At 56.9% G+C, this 14,489-nt stretch overlaps 68 pseudogenes; all 68 read right to left on the bottom strand.

Moving 5' to 3' along the window:
* Window positions 1–12: 12 nt before the first annotated feature.
* On the bottom strand, window positions 13–131 carry LOC136593005 (5S ribosomal RNA; annotated as a pseudogene).
* An 80-nt stretch (window positions 132–211) lies between these two features.
* Window positions 212–330, bottom strand: LOC136592663 (5S ribosomal RNA; annotated as a pseudogene).
* An 80-nt stretch (window positions 331–410) lies between these two features.
* On the bottom strand, window positions 411–529 carry LOC136592662 (5S ribosomal RNA; annotated as a pseudogene).
* An 80-nt stretch (window positions 530–609) lies between these two features.
* On the bottom strand, window positions 610–728 carry LOC136592718 (5S ribosomal RNA; annotated as a pseudogene).
* An 80-nt stretch (window positions 729–808) lies between these two features.
* LOC136593112 (5S ribosomal RNA) lies at window positions 809–927 on the bottom strand (annotated as a pseudogene).
* Window positions 928–1,007: 80 nt separating this feature from the next.
* On the bottom strand, window positions 1,008–1,126 carry LOC136592661 (5S ribosomal RNA; annotated as a pseudogene).
* An 80-nt stretch (window positions 1,127–1,206) lies between these two features.
* On the bottom strand, window positions 1,207–1,325 carry LOC136592660 (5S ribosomal RNA; annotated as a pseudogene).
* Window positions 1,326–1,405: 80 nt separating this feature from the next.
* On the bottom strand, window positions 1,406–1,524 carry LOC136592659 (5S ribosomal RNA; annotated as a pseudogene).
* An 80-nt stretch (window positions 1,525–1,604) lies between these two features.
* Window positions 1,605–1,723, bottom strand: LOC136592656 (5S ribosomal RNA; annotated as a pseudogene).
* An 80-nt stretch (window positions 1,724–1,803) lies between these two features.
* LOC136592655 (5S ribosomal RNA) lies at window positions 1,804–1,922 on the bottom strand (annotated as a pseudogene).
* Window positions 1,923–2,002: 80 nt separating this feature from the next.
* Window positions 2,003–2,121, bottom strand: LOC136593004 (5S ribosomal RNA; annotated as a pseudogene).
* An 80-nt stretch (window positions 2,122–2,201) lies between these two features.
* LOC136592654 (5S ribosomal RNA) lies at window positions 2,202–2,320 on the bottom strand (annotated as a pseudogene).
* A 279-nt stretch (window positions 2,321–2,599) lies between these two features.
* LOC136592653 (5S ribosomal RNA) lies at window positions 2,600–2,718 on the bottom strand (annotated as a pseudogene).
* Window positions 2,719–2,798: 80 nt separating this feature from the next.
* On the bottom strand, window positions 2,799–2,917 carry LOC136593054 (5S ribosomal RNA; annotated as a pseudogene).
* Window positions 2,918–2,997: 80 nt separating this feature from the next.
* LOC136592773 (5S ribosomal RNA) lies at window positions 2,998–3,116 on the bottom strand (annotated as a pseudogene).
* An 80-nt stretch (window positions 3,117–3,196) lies between these two features.
* LOC136592652 (5S ribosomal RNA) lies at window positions 3,197–3,315 on the bottom strand (annotated as a pseudogene).
* An 80-nt stretch (window positions 3,316–3,395) lies between these two features.
* Window positions 3,396–3,514, bottom strand: LOC136593122 (5S ribosomal RNA; annotated as a pseudogene).
* An 80-nt stretch (window positions 3,515–3,594) lies between these two features.
* LOC136593021 (5S ribosomal RNA) lies at window positions 3,595–3,713 on the bottom strand (annotated as a pseudogene).
* An 80-nt stretch (window positions 3,714–3,793) lies between these two features.
* Window positions 3,794–3,912, bottom strand: LOC136592941 (5S ribosomal RNA; annotated as a pseudogene).
* An 80-nt stretch (window positions 3,913–3,992) lies between these two features.
* LOC136593120 (5S ribosomal RNA) lies at window positions 3,993–4,111 on the bottom strand (annotated as a pseudogene).
* Window positions 4,112–4,191: 80 nt separating this feature from the next.
* Window positions 4,192–4,310, bottom strand: LOC136592706 (5S ribosomal RNA; annotated as a pseudogene).
* Window positions 4,311–4,390: 80 nt separating this feature from the next.
* On the bottom strand, window positions 4,391–4,509 carry LOC136592874 (5S ribosomal RNA; annotated as a pseudogene).
* Window positions 4,510–4,589: 80 nt separating this feature from the next.
* On the bottom strand, window positions 4,590–4,708 carry LOC136593119 (5S ribosomal RNA; annotated as a pseudogene).
* An 80-nt stretch (window positions 4,709–4,788) lies between these two features.
* Window positions 4,789–4,907, bottom strand: LOC136593118 (5S ribosomal RNA; annotated as a pseudogene).
* Window positions 4,908–4,987: 80 nt separating this feature from the next.
* LOC136592983 (5S ribosomal RNA) lies at window positions 4,988–5,106 on the bottom strand (annotated as a pseudogene).
* Window positions 5,107–5,186: 80 nt separating this feature from the next.
* On the bottom strand, window positions 5,187–5,305 carry LOC136593117 (5S ribosomal RNA; annotated as a pseudogene).
* Window positions 5,306–5,385: 80 nt separating this feature from the next.
* Window positions 5,386–5,504, bottom strand: LOC136593115 (5S ribosomal RNA; annotated as a pseudogene).
* An 80-nt stretch (window positions 5,505–5,584) lies between these two features.
* LOC136592982 (5S ribosomal RNA) lies at window positions 5,585–5,703 on the bottom strand (annotated as a pseudogene).
* An 80-nt stretch (window positions 5,704–5,783) lies between these two features.
* LOC136593114 (5S ribosomal RNA) lies at window positions 5,784–5,902 on the bottom strand (annotated as a pseudogene).
* Window positions 5,903–5,982: 80 nt separating this feature from the next.
* On the bottom strand, window positions 5,983–6,101 carry LOC136593109 (5S ribosomal RNA; annotated as a pseudogene).
* Window positions 6,102–6,181: 80 nt separating this feature from the next.
* On the bottom strand, window positions 6,182–6,300 carry LOC136593029 (5S ribosomal RNA; annotated as a pseudogene).
* An 80-nt stretch (window positions 6,301–6,380) lies between these two features.
* LOC136593097 (5S ribosomal RNA) lies at window positions 6,381–6,499 on the bottom strand (annotated as a pseudogene).
* Window positions 6,500–6,579: 80 nt separating this feature from the next.
* On the bottom strand, window positions 6,580–6,698 carry LOC136592949 (5S ribosomal RNA; annotated as a pseudogene).
* Window positions 6,699–6,778: 80 nt separating this feature from the next.
* On the bottom strand, window positions 6,779–6,897 carry LOC136593085 (5S ribosomal RNA; annotated as a pseudogene).
* An 80-nt stretch (window positions 6,898–6,977) lies between these two features.
* LOC136592902 (5S ribosomal RNA) lies at window positions 6,978–7,096 on the bottom strand (annotated as a pseudogene).
* Window positions 7,097–7,176: 80 nt separating this feature from the next.
* Window positions 7,177–7,295, bottom strand: LOC136593065 (5S ribosomal RNA; annotated as a pseudogene).
* Window positions 7,296–7,375: 80 nt separating this feature from the next.
* On the bottom strand, window positions 7,376–7,494 carry LOC136593020 (5S ribosomal RNA; annotated as a pseudogene).
* An 80-nt stretch (window positions 7,495–7,574) lies between these two features.
* LOC136592940 (5S ribosomal RNA) lies at window positions 7,575–7,693 on the bottom strand (annotated as a pseudogene).
* Window positions 7,694–7,773: 80 nt separating this feature from the next.
* LOC136593073 (5S ribosomal RNA) lies at window positions 7,774–7,892 on the bottom strand (annotated as a pseudogene).
* An 80-nt stretch (window positions 7,893–7,972) lies between these two features.
* Window positions 7,973–8,091, bottom strand: LOC136592694 (5S ribosomal RNA; annotated as a pseudogene).
* An 80-nt stretch (window positions 8,092–8,171) lies between these two features.
* On the bottom strand, window positions 8,172–8,290 carry LOC136592873 (5S ribosomal RNA; annotated as a pseudogene).
* Window positions 8,291–8,370: 80 nt separating this feature from the next.
* LOC136593061 (5S ribosomal RNA) lies at window positions 8,371–8,489 on the bottom strand (annotated as a pseudogene).
* An 80-nt stretch (window positions 8,490–8,569) lies between these two features.
* LOC136593049 (5S ribosomal RNA) lies at window positions 8,570–8,688 on the bottom strand (annotated as a pseudogene).
* An 80-nt stretch (window positions 8,689–8,768) lies between these two features.
* Window positions 8,769–8,887, bottom strand: LOC136592981 (5S ribosomal RNA; annotated as a pseudogene).
* An 80-nt stretch (window positions 8,888–8,967) lies between these two features.
* LOC136593037 (5S ribosomal RNA) lies at window positions 8,968–9,086 on the bottom strand (annotated as a pseudogene).
* Window positions 9,087–9,166: 80 nt separating this feature from the next.
* LOC136592886 (5S ribosomal RNA) lies at window positions 9,167–9,285 on the bottom strand (annotated as a pseudogene).
* An 80-nt stretch (window positions 9,286–9,365) lies between these two features.
* Window positions 9,366–9,484, bottom strand: LOC136592980 (5S ribosomal RNA; annotated as a pseudogene).
* Window positions 9,485–9,564: 80 nt separating this feature from the next.
* On the bottom strand, window positions 9,565–9,683 carry LOC136593025 (5S ribosomal RNA; annotated as a pseudogene).
* Window positions 9,684–9,763: 80 nt separating this feature from the next.
* LOC136593011 (5S ribosomal RNA) lies at window positions 9,764–9,882 on the bottom strand (annotated as a pseudogene).
* An 80-nt stretch (window positions 9,883–9,962) lies between these two features.
* Window positions 9,963–10,081, bottom strand: LOC136592670 (5S ribosomal RNA; annotated as a pseudogene).
* A 279-nt stretch (window positions 10,082–10,360) lies between these two features.
* Window positions 10,361–10,479, bottom strand: LOC136592998 (5S ribosomal RNA; annotated as a pseudogene).
* An 80-nt stretch (window positions 10,480–10,559) lies between these two features.
* Window positions 10,560–10,678, bottom strand: LOC136592954 (5S ribosomal RNA; annotated as a pseudogene).
* Window positions 10,679–10,957: 279 nt separating this feature from the next.
* On the bottom strand, window positions 10,958–11,076 carry LOC136593096 (5S ribosomal RNA; annotated as a pseudogene).
* A 279-nt stretch (window positions 11,077–11,355) lies between these two features.
* On the bottom strand, window positions 11,356–11,474 carry LOC136592651 (5S ribosomal RNA; annotated as a pseudogene).
* An 80-nt stretch (window positions 11,475–11,554) lies between these two features.
* Window positions 11,555–11,673, bottom strand: LOC136592948 (5S ribosomal RNA; annotated as a pseudogene).
* An 80-nt stretch (window positions 11,674–11,753) lies between these two features.
* On the bottom strand, window positions 11,754–11,872 carry LOC136592986 (5S ribosomal RNA; annotated as a pseudogene).
* Window positions 11,873–11,952: 80 nt separating this feature from the next.
* On the bottom strand, window positions 11,953–12,071 carry LOC136592974 (5S ribosomal RNA; annotated as a pseudogene).
* Window positions 12,072–12,350: 279 nt separating this feature from the next.
* On the bottom strand, window positions 12,351–12,469 carry LOC136593019 (5S ribosomal RNA; annotated as a pseudogene).
* Window positions 12,470–12,549: 80 nt separating this feature from the next.
* LOC136593056 (5S ribosomal RNA) lies at window positions 12,550–12,668 on the bottom strand (annotated as a pseudogene).
* An 80-nt stretch (window positions 12,669–12,748) lies between these two features.
* On the bottom strand, window positions 12,749–12,867 carry LOC136592962 (5S ribosomal RNA; annotated as a pseudogene).
* Window positions 12,868–12,947: 80 nt separating this feature from the next.
* Window positions 12,948–13,066, bottom strand: LOC136592682 (5S ribosomal RNA; annotated as a pseudogene).
* Window positions 13,067–13,146: 80 nt separating this feature from the next.
* On the bottom strand, window positions 13,147–13,265 carry LOC136592872 (5S ribosomal RNA; annotated as a pseudogene).
* Window positions 13,266–13,345: 80 nt separating this feature from the next.
* On the bottom strand, window positions 13,346–13,464 carry LOC136592950 (5S ribosomal RNA; annotated as a pseudogene).
* Window positions 13,465–13,544: 80 nt separating this feature from the next.
* LOC136592979 (5S ribosomal RNA) lies at window positions 13,545–13,663 on the bottom strand (annotated as a pseudogene).
* An 80-nt stretch (window positions 13,664–13,743) lies between these two features.
* LOC136592938 (5S ribosomal RNA) lies at window positions 13,744–13,862 on the bottom strand (annotated as a pseudogene).
* Window positions 13,863–13,942: 80 nt separating this feature from the next.
* On the bottom strand, window positions 13,943–14,061 carry LOC136592926 (5S ribosomal RNA; annotated as a pseudogene).
* Window positions 14,062–14,141: 80 nt separating this feature from the next.
* On the bottom strand, window positions 14,142–14,260 carry LOC136592978 (5S ribosomal RNA; annotated as a pseudogene).
* An 80-nt stretch (window positions 14,261–14,340) lies between these two features.
* Window positions 14,341–14,459, bottom strand: LOC136592914 (5S ribosomal RNA; annotated as a pseudogene).
* Window positions 14,460–14,489: the final 30 nt, after the last annotated feature.

The raw sequence follows: 14,489 nt of genomic DNA, 5'->3' as shown, positions 1-14,489 counted from the left end.
CACGGCCTTAAAGGTCAGCGGGACCTGGGATTCCCAGCCGGTCACCCATACTGGTACTTGCCAGGCCTCAAGCTGGCTGGCGGCCGCGATCTGACGAGAGCAGGCACATTCAGCTTAGAATGCCCGTTGACAGCTCCTCCTCCTTTCCTATGGGCTTTCTGCAGTGCGAACGCACCTCCGAAAAGGAAAGCAACCTACTCACGGCCTTAAAAGTCAACGGGACCTGGGATTCCCAGCCGGTCACCCATACTGGTACTTGCCAGGCCTCAAGCTGGCTGGCGGCCGCGATCTGACGAGAGCAGGCACATTCAGCTTAGAATGCCCGTTGACAGCTCCTCCTCCTTTCCTATGGGCTTTCTGCAGTGCGAACGCACCTCCGAAAAGGAAAGCAACCTGCTCACGGCCTTAAAAGTCAACGGGACCTGGGATTCCCAGCCGGTCACCCATACTGGTACTTGCCAGGCCTCAAGCTGGCTGGCGGCCGCGATCTGACGAGAGCAGGCACATTCAGCTTAGAATGCCCGTTGACAGCTCCTCCTCCTTTCCTATGGGCTTTCTGCAGTGCGAACGCACCTCCGAAACGGAAAGAAACCTACTCACGGCCTTAAAAGTCAACGGGACCTGGGATTCCCAGCCGGTCACCCATACTGGTACTTGCCAGGCCTCAAGCTGGCTGGCGGCCGCGATCTGACGAGAGCAGGTACATTCAGCTTAGAATGCCCGTTGACAGCTCCTCCTCCTTTCCTATGGGCTTTCTGCAGTGCGAACGCACCTCTGAAAAGGAAAGCAACCTACTCACGGCCTTAAAGGTCAGCGGGACCTGGGATTCCCAGCCGGTCACCCATACTGGTACTTGCCAGGCCTCAAGCTGGCTGGCGGCCACGATCTGACGAGAGCAGGCACATTCAGCTTAGAATGCCCGTTGACAGCTCCTCCTCCTTTCCTATGGGCTTTCTGCAGTGCGAACGCACCTCCGAAAAGGAAAGCAACCTACTCACGGCCTTAAAAGTCAACGGGACCTGGGATTCCCAGCCGGTCACCCATACTGGTACTTGCCAGGCCTCAAGCTGGCTGGCGGCCGCGATCTGACGAGAGCAGGCACATTCAGCTTAGAATGCCCGTTGACAGCTCCTCCTCCTTTCCTATGGGCTTTCTGCAGTGCGAACGCACCTCCGAAAAGGAAAGCAACCTACTCACGGCCTTAAAAGTCAACGGGACCTGGGATTCCCAGCCGGTCACCCATACTGGTACTTGCCAGGCCTCAAGCTGGCTGGCGGCCGCGATCTGACGAGAGCAGGCACATTCAGCTTAGAATGCCCGTTGACAGCTCCTCCTCCTTTCCTATGGGCTTTCTGCAGTGCGAACGCACCTCCGAAAAGGAAAGAAACCTACTCACGGCCTTAAAAGTCAACGGGACCTGGGATTCCCAGCCGGTCACCCATACTGGTACTTGCCAGGCCTCAAGCTGGCTGGCGGCCGCGATCTGACGAGAGCAGGCACATTCAGCTTAGAATGCCCGTTGACAGCTCCTCCTCCTTTCCTATGGGCTTTCTGCAGTGCGAACGCACCTCCGAAAAGGAAAGAAACCTACTCACGGCCTTAAAAGTCAACGGGACCTGGGATTCCCAGCCGGTCACCCATACTGGTACTTGCCAGGCCTCAAGCTGGCTGGCGGCCGCGATCTGACGAGAGCAGGCACATTCAGCTTAGAATGCCCGTTGACAGCTCCTCCTCCTTTCCTATGGGCTTTCTGCAGTGCGAACGCACCTCCGAAAAGGAAAGAAACCTACTCACGGCCTTAAAAGTCAACGGGACCTGGGATTCCCAGCCGGTCACCCATACTGGTACTTGCCAGGCCTCAAGCTGGCTGGCGGCCGCGATCTGACGAGAGCAGGCACATTCAGCTTAGAATGCCCGTTGACAGCTCCTCCTCCTTTCCTATGGGCTTTCTGCAGTGCGAACGCACCTCTGAAAAGGAAAGCAACCTACTCACGGCCTTAAAGGTCAGCGGGACCTGGGATTCCCAGCCGGTCACCCATACTGGTACTTGCCAGGCCTCAAGCTGGCTGGCGGCCGCGATCTGACGAGAGCAGGCACATTCAGCTTAGAATGCCCGTTGACAGCTCCTCCTCCTTTCCTATGGGCTTTCTGCAGTGCGAACGCACCTCCGAAAAGGAAAGCAACCTACTCACGGCCTTAAAAGTCAACGGGACCTGGGATTCCCAGCCGGTCACCCATACTGGTACTTGCCAGGCCTCAAGCTGGCTGGCGGCCGCGATCTGACGAGAGCAGGCACATTCAGCTTAGAATGCCCGTTGACAGCTCCTCCTCCTTTCCTATGGGCTTTCTGCAGTGCGAACGCACCTCCGAAACGGAAAGAAACCTACTCACGGCCTTAAAAGTCAACGGGACCTGGGATTCCCAGCCGGTCACCCTTACTGGTGCTTGCCAGGCCTCAAGCTGGCTGGCGGCCGCGATCTGACGAGAGCAGGCACATTCAGCTTAGAATGCCCGTTGACAGCTCCTCCTCCTTTCCTATGGGCTTTCTACAGTGCGAACGCACCTCCGAAAAGGAAAGAAACCTACTCACGGCCTTAAAAGTCAACGGGACCTGGGATTCCCAGCCGGTCACCCATACTGGTACTTGCCAGGCCTCAAGCTGGCTGGCGGCCGCGATCTGACGAGAGCAGGCACATTCAGCTTAGAATGCCCGTTGACAGCTCCTCCTCCTTTCCTATGGGCTTTCTGCAGTGTGAACGCACCTCCGAAAAGGAAAGAAACCTACTCACGGCCTTAAAAGTCAACGGGACCTGGGATGCCCAGCCGGTCACCCATACTGGTACTTGCCAGGCCTCAAGCTGGCTGGCGGCCGCGATCTGACGAGAGCAGGCACATTCAGCTTAGAATGCCCGTTGACAGCTCCTCCTCCTTTGCTATGGGCTTTCTGCAGTGCGAACGCACCTCCGAAACAGAAAGGAACCTACTCACGGCCTTAAAAGTCAACGGGACCTGGGATTCCCAGCCGGTCACCCATACTGGTACTTGCCAGGCCTCAAGCTGCCTGGCGGCCGCGATCTGACGAGAGCAGGCACATTCAGCTTAGAATGCCCGTTGACAGCTCCTCCTCCTTTCCTATGGGCTTTCTGCAGTGCGAACGCACCTCCGAAAAGGAAAGCAACCTACTCACGGCCTTAAAAGTCAACGGGACCTGGGATTCCCAGCCGGTCACCCATACTGGTACTTGCCAGGCCTCAAGCTGGCTGGCGGCCGCGATCTGACGAGAGCAGGCACATTCAGCTTAGAATGCCCGTTGACAGCTCCTCCTCCTTTCCTATGGGCTTTCTGCAGTGCGAACGCACCTCCGAAACGGAAAGAAACCTACTCACGGCCTTAAAAGTCAACGGGACCTGGGATTCCCAGCCGGTCACCCATACTGGTACTTGCCAGGCCTCAAGCTGGCTGGCGGCCGCGATCTGACGAGAGCAGGCACATTCAGCTTAGAATGCCCGTTGACAGCTCCTCCTCCTTTCCTATGGGCTTTCTGCAGTAAGAACGCACCTCCGAAAAGGAAAGAAACCTACTCACGGCCTTAAAAGTCAACGGGACCTGGGATTCCCAGCCGGTCACCCATACTGGTACTTGCCAGGCCTCAGGCTGGCTGGCGGCCGCGATCTGACGAGAGCAGGCACATTCAGCTTAGAATGCCCGTTGACAGCTACTCCTCCTTTCCTATGGGCTTTCTGCAGTGTGAACGCACCTCCGAAAAGGAAAGAAACCTACTCACGGCCTTAAAAGTCAACGGGACCTGGGATTCCCAGCCGGTCACCCATACTGGTACTTGCCAGGCCTCTAGCTGGCTGGCGGCCGCGATCTGACGAGAGCAGGCACATTCAGCTTAGAATGCCCGTTGACAGCTCCTCCTCCTTTCCTATGGGCTTTCTGCAGTGCGAACGCACCTCCGAAAAGGAAAGCAACCTACTCACGGCCTTAAAAGTCAACGGGACCTGGGATTCCCAGCCGGTCACCCATACTGGTACTTGCCAGGCCTCAAGCTGGCTGGCGGCCGCGATCTGACGAGAGCAGGCACATTCAGCTTAGAATGCCCGTTGACAGCTCCTCCTCCTTTCCTATGGGCTTTCTGCAGTGCGAACGCACCTCCGAAACGGAAAGAAACCTACTCACGGCCTTAAAAGTCAACGGGACCTGGGATTCCCAGCCGGTCACCCATACTGGTACTTGCCAGGCCTCAAGCTGGCTGGCGGCCGCGATCTGACGAGAGCAGGTACATTCAGCTTAGAATGCCCGTTGACAGCTCCTCCTCCTTTCCTATGGGCTTTCTGCAGTGCGAACGCACCTCCGAAAAGGAAAGCAACCTGCTCACGGCCTTAAAAGTCAACGGGACCTGGGATTCCCAGCCGGTCACCCATACTGGTACTTGCCAGGCCTCAAGCTGGCTGGCAGCCGCGATCTGACGAGAGCAGGCACATTCAGCTTAGAATGCCCGTTGACAGCTCCTCCTCCTTTCCTATGGGCTTTCTGCAGTGCGAACGCACCTCCGAAAAGGAAAGAAACCTACTCACGGCCTTAAAAGTCAACGGGACCTGGGATTCCCAGCCGGTCACCCATACTGGTACTTGCCAGGCCTCAAGCTGGCTGGCGGCCGCGATCTGACGAGAGCAGGCACATTCAGCTTAGAATGCCCGTTGACAGCTCCTCCTCCTTTCCTATGGGCTTTCTGCAGTGCGAACGCACCTCCGAAAAGGAAAGCAACCTACTCACGGCCTTAAAAGTCAACGGGACCTGGGATTCCCAGCCGGTCACCCATACTGGTACTTGCCAGGCCTCAAGCTGGCTGGCGGCCGCGATCTGACGAGAGCAGGCACATTCAGCTTAGAATGCCCGTTGACAGCTCCTCCTCCTTTCCTATGGGCTTTCTGCAGTGCGAACGCACCTCCGAAATGGAAAGAAACCTACTCACGGCCTTAAAAGTCAACGGGACCTGGGATTCCCAGCCGGTCACCCATACTGGTACTTGCCAGGCCTCAAGCTGGCTGGCGGCCGCGATCTGACGAGAGCAGGCACATTCAGCTTAGAATGCCCGTTGATAGCTCCTCCTCCTTTCCTATGGGCTTTCTGCAGTGCGAACGCACTTCCGAAAAGGAAAGAAACCTACTCACGGCCTTAAAAGTCAACGGGACCTGGGATTCCCAGCCGGTCACCCATACTGGTACTTGCCAGGCCTCAAGCTGGCTGGCGGCCGCGATCTGACGAGAGCAGGCACATTCAGCTTAGAATGCCCGTTGACAGCTCCTCCTCCTTTCCTATGGGCTTTCTGCAGTGCGAACGCACCTCCGAAACTGAAAGAAACCTACTCACGGCCTTAAAAGTCAACGGGACCTGGGATTCCCAGCCGGTCACCCATACTGGTACTTGCCAGGCCTCAAGCTGGCTGGCGGCCGCGATCTGACGAGAGCAGGCACATTCAGCTTAGAATGCCCGTTGACAGCTCCTCCTCCTTTCCTATGGGCTTTCTGCAGTGCGAACGCACCTCCGAAATGGAAAGAAACCTACTCACGGCCTTAAAAGTCAACGGGACCTGGGATTCCCAGCCGGTCACCCATACTGGTACTTGCCAGGCCTCAAGCTGGCTGGCGGCCGCGATCTGACGAGAGCAGGCACATTCAGCTTAGAATGCCCGTTGATAGCTCCTCCTCCTTTCCTATGGGCTTTCTGCAGTGCGAACGCACTTCCGAAAAGGAAAGAAACCTACTCACGGCCTTAAAAGTCAACGGGACCTGGGATTCCCAGCCGGTCACCCATACTGGTACTTGCCAGGCCTCAAGCTGGCTGGCGGCCGCGATCTGACGAGAGCAGGCACATTCAGCTTAGAATGCCCGTTGACAGCTCCTCCTCCTTTCCTATGGGCTTTCTGCAGTGCGAACGCACCTCCGAAAAGGAAAGCAACCTACTCACGGCCTTAAAAGTCAACGGGACCTGGGATTCCCAGCCGGTCACCCATACTGGTACTTGCCAGGCCTCAAGCTGGCTGGCGGCCGCGATCTGACGAGAGCAGGCACATTCAGCTTAGAATGCCCGTTGACAGCTCCTCCTCCTTTCCTATGGGCTTTCTGCAGTGCGAACGCACCTCCGAAAAGGAAAGCAACCTACTCACGGCCTTAAAAGTCAACGGGACCTGGGATTCCCAGCCGGTCACCCATACTGGTACTTGCCAGGCCTCAAGCTGGCTGGCGGCCGTGATCTGACGAGAGCAGGCACATTCAGCTTAGAATGCCCGTTGACAGCTCCTCCTCCTTTCCTATGGGCTTTCTGCAGTGCGAACGCACCTCCGAAAAGGAAAGAAACCTACTCACGGCCTTAAAAGTCAACGGGACCTGGGATTCCCAGCCGGTCACCCATACTGGTACTTGCCAGGCCTCAAGCTGGCTGGCGGCCGCGATCTGACGAGAGCAGGCACATTCAGCTTAGAATGCCCGTTGACAGCTCCTCCTCCTTTCCTATGGGCTTTCTGCAGTGCGAACGCACCTCCGAAACGGAAAGAAACCTACTCACGGCCTTAAAAGTCAATGGGACCTGGGATTCCCAGCCGGTCACCCATACTGGTACTTGCCAGGCCTCAAGCTGGCTGGCGGCCGCGATCTGACGAGAGCAGGTACATTCAGCTTAGAATGCCCGTTGACAGCTCCTCCTCCTTTCCTATGGGCTTTCTGCAGTGCGAACGCACCTCCGAAAAGGAAAGCAACCTACTCACGGCCTTAAAAGTCAACGGGACCTGGGATTCCCAGCCGGTCACCCATACTGGTACTTGCCAGGCCTCAAGCTGGCTGGCGGCCGCGATCTGACGAGAGCAGGCACATTCAGCTTAGAATGCCCGTTGACAGCTCCTCCTCCTTTCCTATGGGCTTTCTGCAGTGCGAACGCACCTCCGAAAAGGAAAGCAACCTACTCACGGCCTTAAAAGTCAACGGGACCTGGGATTCCCAGCCGGTCACCCATACTGGTACTTGCCAGGCCTCAAGCTGGCTGGCGGCCGCGATCTGACGAGAGCAGGCACATTCAGCTTAGAATGCCCGTTGACAGCTCCTCCTCCTTTCCTATGGGCTTTCTGCAGTGCGAACGCACCTCCGAAACGGAAAGAAACCTACTCACGGCCTTAAAAGTCAACGGGACCTGGGATTCCCAGCCGGTCACCCATACTGGTACTTGCCAGGCCTCAAGCTGGCTGGCGGCCGCGATCTGACGAGAGCAGGCACATTCAGCTTAGAATGCCGGTTGACAGCTCCTCCTCCTTTCCTATGGGCTTTCTGCAGTGCGAACGCACCTCCGAAAAGGAAAGAAACCTACTCACGGCCTTAAAAGTCAACGGGACCTGGGATTCCCAGCCGGTCACCCATACTGGTACTTGCCAGGCCTCAGGCTGGCTGGCGGCCGCGATCTGACGAGAGCAGGCACATTCAGCTTAGAATGCCCGTTGACAGCTACTCCTCCTTTCCTATGGGCTTTCTGCAGTGTGAACGCACCTCCGAAAAGGAAAGAAACCTACTCACGGCCTTAAAAGTCAACGGGACCTGGGATTCCCAGCCGGTCACCCATACTGGTACTTGCCAGGCCTCTAGCTGGCTGGCGGCCGCGATCTGACGAGAGCAGGCACATTCAGCTTAGAATGCCCGTTGACAGCTCCTCCTCCTTTCCTATGGGCTTTCTGCAGTGCGAACGCACCTCCGAAAAGGAAAGCAACCTACTCACGGCCTTAAAAGTCAACGGGACCTGGGATTCCCAGCCGGTCACCCATACTGGTACTTGCCAGGCCTCAAGCTGGCTGGCGGCCGCGATCTGACGAGAGCAGGCACATTCAGCTTAGAATGCCCGTTGACAGCTCCTCCTCCTTTCCTATGGGCTTTCTGCAGTGCGAACGCACCTCCGAAACGGAAAGAAACCTACTCACGGCCTTAAAAGTCAACGGGACCTGGGATTCCCAGCCGGTCACCCATACTGGTACTTGCCAGGCCTCAAGCTGGCTGGCGGCCGCGATCTGACGAGAGCAGGTACATTCAGCTTAGAATGCCCGTTGACAGCTCCTCCTCCTTTCCTATGGGCTTTCTGCAGTGCGAACGCACCTCCGAAAAGGAAAGCAACCTGCTCACGGCCTTAAAAGTCAACGGGACCTGGGATTCCCAGCCGGTCACCCATACTGGTACTTGCCAGGCCTCAAGCTGGCTGGCAGCCGCGATCTGACGAGAGCAGGCACATTCAGCTTAGAATGCCCGTTGACAGCTCCTCCTCCTTTCCTATGGGCTTTCTGCAGTGCGAACGCACCTCCGAAAAGGAAAGAAACCTACTCACGGCCTTAAAAGTCAACGGGACCTGGGATTCCCAGCCGGTCACCCATACTGGTACTTGCCAGGCCTCAAGCTGGCTGGCGGCCGCGATCTGACGAGAGCAGGCACATTCAGCTTAGAATGCCCGTTGACAGCTCCTCCTCCTTTCCTATGGGCTTTCTGCAGTGCGAACGCACCTCCGAAAAGGAAAGCAACCTACTCACGGCCTTAAAAGTCAACGGGACCTGGGATTCCCAGCCGGTCACCCATACTGGTACTTGCCAGGCCTCAAGCTGGCTGGCGGCCGCGATCTGACGAGAGCAGGCACATTCAGCTTAGAATGCCCGTTGACAGCTCCTCCTCCTTTCCTATGGGCTTTCTGCAGTGCGAACGCACCTCCGAAATGGAAAGAAACCTACTCACGGCCTTAAAAGTCAACGGGACCTGGGATTCCCAGCCGGTCACCCATACTGGTACTTGCCAGGCCTCAAGCTGGCTGGCGGCCGCGATCTGACGAGAGCAGGCACATTCAGCTTAGAATGCCCGTTGATAGCTCCTCCTCCTTTCCTATGGGCTTTCTGCAGTGCGAACGCACTTCCGAAAAGGAAAGAAACCTACTCACGGCCTTAAAAGTCAACGGGACCTGGGATTCCCAGCCGGTCACCCATACTGGTACTTGCCAGGCCTCAAGCTGGCTGGCGGCCGCGATCTGACGAGAGCAGGCACATTCAGCTTAGAATGCCCGTTGACAGCTCCTCCTCCTTTCCTATGGGCTTTCTGCAGTGCGAACGCACCTCCGAAACTGAAAGAAACCTACTCACGGCCTTAAAAGTCAACGGGACCTGGGATTCCCAGCCGGTCACCCATACTGGTACTTGCCAGGCCTCAAGCTGGCTGGCGGCCGCGATCTGACGAGAGCAGGCACATTCAGCTTAGGATGCCCGTTGACAGCTCCTCCTCCTTTCCTATGGGCTTTCTGCAGTGCGAACGCACCTCCGAAATGGAAAGAAACCTACTCACGGCCTTAAAAGTCAACGGGACCTGGGATTCCCAGCCGGTCACCCATACTGGTACTTGCCAGGCCTCAAGCTGGCTGGCGGCCGCGATCTGACGAGAGCAGGCACATTCAGCTTAGAATGCCCGTTGATAGCTCCTCCTCCTTTCCTATGGGCTTTCTGCAGTGCGAACGCACTTCCGAAAAGGAAAGAAACCTACTCACGGCCTTAAAAGTCAACGGGACCTGGGATTCCCAGCCGGTCACCCATACTGGTACTTGCCAGGCCTCAAGCTGGCTGGCGGCCGCGATCTGACGAGAGCAGGCACATTCAGCTTAGAATGCCCGTTGACAGCTCCTCCTCCTTTCCTATGGGCTTTCTGCAGTGCGAACGCACCTCCGAAAAGGAAAGAAACCTACTCACGGCCTTAAAAGTCAACGGGACCTGGGATTCCCAGCCGGTCACCCATACTGGTACTTGCCAGGCCTCAAGCTGGCTGGCGGCCGCGATCTGACGAGAGCAGGCACATTCAGCTTAGAATGCCCGTTGACAGCTCCTCCTCCTTTCCTATGGGCTTTCTGCAGTGCGAACGCACCTCCGAAACGGAAAGAAACCTACTCACGGCCTTAAAAGTCAACGGGACCTGGGATTCCCAGCCGGTCACCCATACTGGTACTTGCCAGGCCTCAAGCTGGCTGGCGGCCGCGATCTGACGAGAGCAGGTACATTCAGCTTAGAATGCCCGTTGACAGCTCCTCCTCCTTTCCTATGGGCTTTCTGCAGTGCGAACGCACCTCTGAAAAGGAAAGCAACCTACTCACGGCCTTAAAGGTCAGCGGGACCTGGGATTCCCAGCCGGTCACCCATACTGGCACTTGCCAGGCCTCAAGCTGGCTGGCGGCCGCGATCTGACGAGAGCAGGCACATTCAGCTTAGAATGCCCGTTGACAGCTCCTCCTCCTTTCCTATGGGCTTTCTGCAGTGCGAATGCACCTCCGAAAAGGAAAGAAACCTACTCACGGCCTTAAAAGTCAACGGGACCTGGGATTCCCAGCCGGTCACCCATACTGGTACTTGCCAGGCCTCAAGCTGGCTGGCGGCCGCGATCTGACGAGAGCAGGCACATTCAGCTTAGAATGCCCGTTGACAGCTCCTCCTCCTTTCCTATGGGCTTTCTGCAGTGCGAACGCACCTCCGAAAAGGAAAGCAACCTACTCACGGCCTTAAAAGTCAACGGGACCTGGGATTCCCAGCCGGTCACCCATACTGGTACTTGCCAGGCCTCAAGCTGGCTGGCGGCCGCGATCTGACGAGAGCAGGCACATTCAGCTTAGAATTCCCGTTGACAGCTCCTCCTCCTTTCCTATGGGCTTTCTGCAGTGCGAACGCACCTCCGAAACGGAAAGAAACCTACTCACGGCCTTAAAAGTCAACGGGACCTGGGATTCCCAGCCGGTCACCCTTACTGGTGCTTGCCAGGCCTCAAGCTGGCTGGCGGCCGCGATCTGACGAGAGCAGGCACATTCAGCTTAGAATGCCCGTTGACAGCTCCTCCTCCTTTCCTATGGGCTTTCTACAGTGCGAACGCACCTCCGAAAAGGAAAGAAACCTACTCACGGCCTTAAAAGTCAACGGGACCTGGGATTACCAGCCGGTCACCCATACTGGTACTTGCCAGGCCTCAAGCTGGCTGGCGGCCGCGATCTGACGAGAGCAGGCACATTCAGCTTAGAATGCCCGTTGACAGCTCCTCCTCCTTTCCTATGGGCTTTCTGCAGTGTGAACGCACCTCCGAAAAGGAAAGAAACCTACTCACGGCCTTAAAAGTCAACGTGACCTGGGATGCCCAGCCGGTCACCCATACTGGTACTTGCCAGGCCTCAAGCTGGCTGGCGGCCGCGATCTGACGAGAGCAGGCACATTCAGCTTAGAATGCCCGTTGACAGCTCCTCCTCCTTTGCTATGGGCTTTCTGCAGTGCGAACGCACCTCCGAAACAGAAAGGAACCTACTCACGGCCTTAAAAGTCAACGGGACCTGGGATTCCCAGCCGGTCACCCATACTGGTACTTGCCAGGCCTCAAGCTGCCTGGCGGCCGCGATCTGACGAGAGCAGGCACATTCAGCTTAGAATGCCCGTTGACAGCTCCTCCTCCTTTCCTATGGGCTTTCTGCAGTGCGAACGCACCTCCGAAACGGAAAGAAACCTACTCACGGCCTTAAAAGTCAATGGGACCTGGGATTCCCAGCCGGTCACCCATACTGGTACTTGCCAGGCCTCAAGCTGGCTGGCGGCCGCGATCTGACGAGAGCAGGTACATTCAGCTTAGAATGCCCGTTGACAGCTCCTCCTCCTTTCCTATGGGCTTTCTGCAGTGCGAACGCACCTCCGAAAAGGAAAGCAACCTACTCACGGCCTTAAAAGTCAACGGGACCTGGGATTCCCAGCCGGTCACCCATACTGGTACTTGCCAGGCCTCAAGCTGGCTGGCGGCCGCGATCTGACGAGAGCAGGCACATTCAGCTTAGAATGCCCGTTGACAGCTCCTCCTCCTTTCCTATGGGCTTTCTGCAGTGCGAACGCACCTCCGAAAAGGAAAGCAACCTACTCACGGCCTTAAAAGTCAACGGGACCTGGGATTCCCAGCCGGTCACCCATACTGGTACTTGCCAGGCCTCAAGCTGGCTGGCGGCCGCGATCTGACGAGAGCAGGCACATTCAGCTTAGAATGCCCGTTGACAGCTCCTCCTCCTTTCCTATGGGCTTTCTGCAGTGCGAACGCACCTCCGAAACGGAAAGAAACCTACTCACGGCCTTAAAAGTCAACGTGACCTGGGATTCCCAGCCGGTCACCCATACTGGTACTTGCCAGGCCTCAAGCTGGCTGGCGGCCGCGATCTGACGAGAGCAGGCACATTCAGCTTAGAATGCCGGTTGACAGCTCCTCCTCCTTTCCTATGGGCTTTCTGCAGTGCGAACGCACCTCCGAAAAGGAAAGAAACCTACTCACGGCCTTAAAAGTCAACGGGACCTGGGATTCCCAGCCGGTCACCCATACTGGTACTTGCCAGGCCTCAGGCTGGCTGGCGGCCGCGATCTGACGAGAGCAGGCACATTCAGCTTAGAATGCCCGTTGACAGCTACTCCTCCTTTCCTATGGGCTTTCTGCAGTGTGAACGCACCTCCGAAAAGGAAAGAAACCTACTCACGGCCTTAAAAGTCAACGGGACCTAGGATTCCCAGCCGGTCACCCATACTGGTACTTGCCAGGCCTCTAGCTGGCTGGCGGCCGCGATCTGACGAGAGCAGGCACATTCAGCTTAGAATGCCCGTTGACAGCTCCTCCTCCTTTCCTATGGGCTTTCTGCAGTGCGAACGCACCTCCGAAAAGGAAAGCAACCTACTCACGGCCTTAAAAGTCAACGGGACCTGGGATTCCCAGCCGGTCACCCATACTGGTACTTGCCAGGCCTCAAGCTGGCTGGCGGCCGCGATCTGACGAGAGCAGGCACATTCAGCTTAGAATGCCCGTTGACAGCTCCTCCTCCTTTCCTATGGGCTTTCTGCAGTGCGAACGCACCTCCGAAACGGAAAGAAACCTACTCACGGCCTTAAAAGTCAACGGGACCTGGGATTCCCAGCCGGTCACCCATACTGGTACTTGCCAGGCCTCAAGCTGGCTGGCGGCCGCGATCTGACGAGAGCAGGTACATTCAGCTTAGAATGCCCGTTGACAGCTCCTCCTCCTTTCCTATGGGCTTTCTGCAGTGCGAACGCACCTCCGAAAAGGAAAGCAACCTGCTCACGGCCTTAAAAGTCAACGGGACCTGGGATTCCCAGCCGGTCACCCATACTGGTACTTGCCAGGCCTCAAGCTGGCTGGCAGCCGCGATCTGACGAGAGCAGGCACATTCAGCTTAGAATGCCCGTTGACAGCTCCTCCTCCTTTCCTATGGGCTTTCTGCAGTGCGAACGCACCTCCGAAAAGGAAAGAAACCTACTCACGGCCTTAAAAGTCAACGGGACCTGGGATTCCCAGCCGGTCACCCATACTGGTACTTGCCAGGCCTCAAGCTGGCTGGCGGCCGCGATCTGACGAGAGCAGGCACATTCAGCTTAGAATGCCCGTTGACAGCTCCTCCTCCTTTCCTATGGGCTTTCTGCAGTGCGAACGCACCTCCGAAATGGAAAGAAACCTACTCACGGCCTTAAAAGTCAACGGGACCTGGGATTCCCAGCCGGTCACCCATACTGGTACTTGCCAGGCCTCAAGCTGGCTGGCGGCCGCGATCTGACGAGAGCAGGCACATTCAGCTTAGAATGCCCGTTGATAGCTCCTCCTCCTTTCCTATGGGCTTTCTGCAGTGCGAACGCACTTCCGAAAAGGAAAGAAACCTACTCACGGCCTTAAAAGTCAACGGGACCTGGGATTCCCAGCCGGTCACCCATACTGGTACTTGCCAGGCCTCAAGCTGGCTGGCGGCCGCGATCTGACGAGAGCAGGCACATTCAGCTTAGAATGCCCGTTGACAGCTCCTCCTCCTTTCCTATGGGCTTTCTGCAGTGCGAACGCACCTCCGAAACTGAAAGAAACCTACTCACGGCCTTAAAAGTCAACGGGACCTGGGATTCCCAGCCGGTCACCCATACTGGTACTTGCCAGGCCTCAAGCTGGCTGGCGGCCGCGATCTGACGAGAGCAGGCACATTCAGCTTAGAATGCCCGTTGACAGCTCCTCCTCCTTTCCTATGGGCTTTCTGCAGTGCGAACGCACCTCCGAAATGGAAAGAAACCTACTCACGGCCTTAAAAGTCAACGGGACCTGGGATTCCCAGCCGGTCACCCATACTGGTACTTGCCAGGCCTCAAGCTGGCTGGCGGCCGCGATCTGACGAGAGCAGGCACATTCAGCTTAGAATGCCCGTTGATAGCTCCTCCTCCTTTCCTATGGGCTTTCTGCAGTGCGAACGCACTTCCGAAAAGGAAAGAAACCTACTCACGGCCTTAAAAGTCAACGGGACCTGGGATTCCCAGCCGGTCACCCATACTGGTACTTGCCAGGCCTCAAGCTGGCTGGCGGCCGCGATCTGACGAGAGCAGGCACATTCAGCTTAGAATGCCCGTTGACAGCTCCTCCTCCTTTCCTATGGGCTTTCTA

The sequence above is a fragment of the Eleutherodactylus coqui genome, unplaced genomic scaffold (genome assembly GCF_035609145.1).
Source record: "Eleutherodactylus coqui strain aEleCoq1 unplaced genomic scaffold, aEleCoq1.hap1 HAP1_SCAFFOLD_417, whole genome shotgun sequence".
Taxonomy (NCBI): domain Eukaryota; kingdom Metazoa; phylum Chordata; class Amphibia; order Anura; family Eleutherodactylidae; genus Eleutherodactylus; species Eleutherodactylus coqui.
Note: the sequence above shows the minus strand (reverse complement) of the source record. Positions and strands in the feature narration are given on the sequence as shown.